Raw genomic sequence first — 6,000 nt, 5'->3', positions numbered from 1 at the left:
TAGCTATCCTCTCCGCTATTAACCTCGCGTTCGTTTTATCCTATTTCGATCCGATCGCGTACGACCGAATATATCCTTTTACCTAAGGGTAGCTAACCTGTCTCTTAACTTACAAAAAATAGAGATCGAGACTAGGTTTATAAGGAAGAGAGTAGTACCTATTCTAATAAGAGAGAACTACGAAATATAGTTCAAGCTAATAAGAATACACCTAGTATTAAAGCAGGTTGACTAGGTCCTCGAAGACATTATTATAGACATTCCCGCTACAACCCTATCTATAGCGACACCCTCTATATTATCGGAGTCATCTCTTCCTTTAGAGTATAGACGGTATAATGTAACGGCCCTATATAAGATGTATATCTATCTGTCGATAGATAACTAAGAGATAATATACGAGATCCGGTATACGAAGGAGTTATAGGAATAGGCTAAAGCTAAATATAAGAGAAGACTTCTCGCTACTAGAAGAAGTTTGCTTTAGTAATACACTAATTTCGTGATGACAGAGGACTAGTCAACAGATAACGCCTAGTAGGAGCTTAGCTCAATTATAAGGAGGGCTGTTTTAATCTCGCCTTAGTTCTAAGACATCAAGACTAAGGATAGAAAGATCTAGTAACTCTTAGTAGCTCTACTAGACTCATTTGGCTCAATTCGCGATGTAATTAATGCCTAGGTAAATCTCTTACTATAAGACATTCTTGTAATTCTTAGGGAGAAGCAAGAATCAATGATTTATTAAGGGACAGCTATATTTGCTAAGAAGGGTTTCTAGGGCAAGCTTACGTGCTATCTCTACGGTAGTGACCATTTTATAAGCAAGTGCCTACACCTTTCTATAGCTTAGTAGGCTGTTAGGAATAAGGACAAACTAGCTAGGGTTACCTACCCTACTAAGAGACAACCGTTACTACCTCGTAGGAGGTCATTATTACTAAACCTTCGTGATGTCCTTAAGGTAATAACGGACCTTATAAAGCAGATAAAGGAGAGCCGCAAGCCGAAGGCCTCCTCTAGTAAGCCTATAAGGGCCTATACGACCTAGGAAGACGTATCAGACCCTAAGATACTATCAGAAGATGATAATGTTAATAAGGTTGCCTATTCTACTATAGAAGCTAAAGGTAAGTACCCCTTGTCCGAGTAGTTACTTGACTCTTATACATCATTATATATAACTGACTAAGATTCACTATTTAGGACACTAAAGCCTCTTTTAAAGAGGAAGTGGATCAAGGTTAGGGGTGGCTATCTATAAGCTATATATATAGGAAGTGTAGTAATAGGTAGTCCTTCTAGAAAGCAAATTGTCTTAGAAAATGTCCTGTTTGTTCCTAGCCTTAGAGTTAGTCTTGTTTCGTAGAATCAGTTTAGCTAATAGTTTGCTATCTAACTACCTAGTTTCACCCTAAAATCCTTGTCTAGTAAACCCGTTGTCTAGACTAAACTTCGAGGAGGAGTACCGTTTATCTACTCGATCTCGGAAATTCTTAAGCTATAGTATACTAGTATACTCTCTTAAGAACGTGACGGTACCGCTATAGCTAACACTAAGTCCGAAGATCAGTAGGAGCTATAGTATAGAAGATATACACACCTTAGTAAGGGACTACTAAGAAACCTATACAGAGTCACTAATAAGAAAGATCCTATTCCTATTCCTTCTAAACACTAGAATTGTAAGGTCTGCTCCCTTATAAACATAAGGAAGTTCAAAGGACCTACTATAGAGAGGAAAGGGGAGAGGCTAGCCCTTATCTCTATTGACATCTATAGGCCTTTTTAGGGCGTAGTCTCTAGGCTAGGATACAAATATTGGCTTAAGATTATAGACAACTTCTCTAGGAAGAAGTGGGTAATCCCTTTGAAGGCTAGGAGCGACGCTCCTACAGCCCTACGGGATTAGAAGGTCTAGGCAGAACGGTAGTCAAGGTGCTTTCTATCTACGATCCGTAGTAATAGTATAAAGGAAATTCTCGCCTTACTAAAAGAGTAGGAGAAGGAGTTTAGTACTTAGATAGACACAACTAATGCCTATAACTCTCTTTAAAATAGACCTATAGAAAGGTTAATTCAAGCCTCTAAGAACATAGTCTGGGCTATGCTTAAAGACTCTAGCATACTAGTTAAGTTCTAGCTAGAAGCTTTGTAAGTATAGACTATAATCAGAAACAGACTGCCTAATAGTCCGATCATTAATAGTATTACTCTTTTACTAGAAGAAGCCTTTACTAGCTAAGTACCGTTAGTCGACTATTTCCGCGTCTAGGGATACAAAGCTATAGTCTATATAGACCTAAGAGCCTAATCTTAAGGCTTAAGGAGAGACAAGTTAATAAACCGAGGAAAAGAAGCCGTGTTTATAGGCTACTTAGAAAACACTACAAAACAATAGCTGTTCTAGGATCCTGATATAAAAGCAATAAAAGCGTATAGTTACGTCGACTAGTTTAAGAATAAAAGGAAGCCCTTTAGGGCGAAATTTTCCGATAGGGGATTATTAGAGACACCGTTACGAAGGCTAGGAGAAAATATTAAGGCGGTTTCAATACTGTCGAAGGCCGATAACGGTGGATCTATACAGAACCTACCCAAGTCATTAATACTATAGCAACCGCTGTTTATATAACTTCCCCCTCCCCTAAAGGACATTAGGGAATACTAGAAGTTTAGAGATCAGGGTACTCTAATAAAAGAAAAAGAAGATGTCGTTCAGTTCGACCTATCCGAACACCTAGCGCTACCTTAGGTTATAGGCAACAAGAGGTTAAGGGGGGACGGAGATAATAACTCTAAAGAGTATAAGGCTAAATACTATAAGGCTCTTATCGCCTAGATGTTCTATCTAGACCCTATAATAAGCTAGGTAGAGGAGATTCTGAACGACGTAGAAGAATATATATTTGCTACTATTAGGTAGGCTATAGCCTATTAGTAGGAAGTGCCAATCCCAAAGTCCTATAAGGTAGCCGTAGGAGACCCCGAATAGGGATATATATAGAGAGAGGCAATCGAGAACGAACTTATTGCCTTAGTAAGTAACAATACCTAGGAAGTAGTTGTACCGCTAAAGGGTACGAATCTAATTACTTCTAGGTAGGTCTTTAATATAAAAAGAATGATTAGTAGAGCTATTAAGGAGTTTAAGGCAAGACTAGTTATAAGAGGGTTTTTATAGAAATATAGGGTTGACTTCGAAGAGACCTTTATACCTACTGTTAGACATAATACTCTCCGAGTATTTATAGTAGTAGTGTGTAAGAGAGATCTCGAGATACACCTAGTAGATATAAATAATGCTTTTACCTAAAGTAGCCTTCTTAAAGACATCTATATAATCCTACCCCTAGGAGTTAAAGCACCTCTAAATATAGTGTTCAAGGTCCTACGAAGCCTTTATAGGCTTAAGCAAGCAGCTAGAGACTAGAACAAGCTCTATGTTACGAAGCTAGAGAAGATTGGATTTACCTAGTCCTAGGTAGATCTATGCCTACTTATCTATACGGATAGAGACCTTATAGTCCTTACCTATATAGATGACATACCTATTACAGCTCCGAAGCTATTAGATGTTTAGTGGTTTAAGGCTAAGCTTAGAAAAGTGTTTAAGATTAAAGATCTTAGTGAACCTACGAAGATCCTTAGAATAAGAATTATAAGAGATAGGTCCTAAGGCACTTTAAAGCTTAATTAAGGATACTATATCTACACTAACTTAGCCAAGATGAACATGGCTAGAGAGAAGGCTACGCTAACCTACTTACCTATAGAGAGCTACGAGCATTTAGTGCCTACGGCACCTATAGATAAGAGGTGCAACAAACAGGATTACTAGAGCTATAATAGTACCTAGATGTAGCTAATAACAATAACAAGGCCAGACTTAGCATTCCCCCTTAGAAGAATTAGCTCATTTGTTACTAATCCCTCGTAGTAGTATATAAAGGCTTTAAAGAAGCTCTCCCGATACCTACGGTCGTACCTAGACCTTAGTCTTATATATAGAAAGGGAGGGGGCAATCTCTAGGGATACTCGGACTCTGACTACGCTATAGACAAAGTGGATAGAATCTCAATTCTAGGATACGTATAGTTCCTTTATAGATTACCTGTGTCCTAGATGAGTAGGAAGTAGAAGTCTATTACAACATTAATAATAGAAGCTGAGTTCATAGCTATAAACGCAGCCGTAAAGTAGTTACAATTTCTTGCTACTATCCTTAGGGAAATGGGGTGCCTAGAACTGGTAGGAAAGAGCTCTTTCTAGCCGAGTATAAGGGCAAGCAAGGGCACTATTGACGAGCTAAGGCTAGCTAAGCTTATAGGTAATAACTAAGCCGCTTTAACACTTGTTAAAGATGCCTATATATATAAAAGGTCAAAGCATATTGATGTTGTATATAACTATGTCAGACATCTCTAGTAGTAGAAGAAGATTGTAGTAGACTACTACTATATAAAGGACATAGCTACTAATAGGTTAATAAAGCCCCTTAATAGCTAGTAGTTTCAAAACTTTATAAGGTAGCTCTAGCTTACGTAAAGGGATTGTAGGAGACTATATAGCCTAAGTAGGAGTGTTAAGAACATATAGGCCGTAGGACAAGCATGTAGGTGTAGGTGTGTTATGTGACTAGATCACGTGACTAGGGTTTACTAGCCTATAGGCTAGTAAACATCCGGACACCTAGTATCTACCTAAACTAACACCGGCGATACTATATATAGATACATGCTATCCTATTAGGTCCTTCTTCGTCTTTCGTATAATCCGCCGTCTTCTACTACTACGTAACTCGTACCTGTTTAATATTAAGAATAGATACGGCGGCTATAACGTCTTCGTACTAGACGTACCGGGTTTACGCTTTAAGGTCTTCTAAGTATATTATAGTACCCCCTCTACTAGTCACCTAGGTTGTACGAAGACCTACGAGCTTATTACTCGCGACTTCGTCTAGCCCGGCCTTTTATAGTAGGTACGTAATAAGATCTTTAAGTACGACGAATGCCGCTCGTTAAAACCCTCGTAGACGTAATACCTAGGGCTACTAAAATCCCTACTAATCCCGTTTAGACTATAGGACGAAATTGCTATAGATTTCGTAGTAGGACTACCGAAGAGTACTAATTATAATAGCGTTATATATACTAATACCCTTACGATTACTAACCGTACTGGTAAGGGATACTATATAATCCTAGTAAAGGAGATAACGGCCGAATATATCGCCGAGGTCTTCGTCCGGGACTACTACCGCTTATATAGTACCCCTCTACCTATTGTTATAGATCGAGGTAGTTAGTAGCTATTAGCTTTTTAGTAACGCTTCTACGAACTAGTAGGGATAGTCTATAAGTTGTCTATAGCCTTCTATCCTAAGACCGATAGACAGTCTAAGAACACGAATAAGGAGATAGAGAAGTACCTCCGTATATTTATCGACTACGTATAAGGAGATTAGGTATAGTGGCTTCCGCTAGCGGAATTCGTAAAGAACAACTATATTATAGAAGTAATAGGTATCTCGCTATTCTTTACCGACCGAGATTGTTATCCTCGTATAGGTAACTTTAATAGAGATAGCCTCTCTAAGCGTTTAATACCTACTAAGTAACGCCTATCCGCCGAAAAGGTAGAGCGTTTTACTTAATAGATAAAGAACATCTATACGTACCTATACGAATACTTACGTTACGATCAAGCCCTATAAGTAGATAACGCTAATATATACCGTACTATACTACCGTAATATAGCCTAGGCGACCGTATCTATATTAATACTAAGAACTAGAAGTCACTACGCCTAGCTAAGAAGCTTAATATCAAATAGTTTAGACCGGTAACAATTACTACCGCGCTTAGTAAGAATACGTATAGTATTACTATACTAGAGACGATCCGCGTATATAACTCCTTCTATTTAAATCTTCTCCGACCGGTAGATCTAGAAGATAACGTACGACCGCCGCCGATCGAGGTTACTAATAAAA

The sequence above is a fragment of the Fulvia fulva genome, chromosome 3, assembly GCF_020509005.1.
Source record: "Fulvia fulva chromosome 3, complete sequence".
Classification (NCBI taxonomy): Eukaryota; Fungi; Ascomycota; class Dothideomycetes; order Mycosphaerellales; family Mycosphaerellaceae; genus Fulvia; species Fulvia fulva.
Note: the sequence above shows the minus strand (reverse complement) of the source record.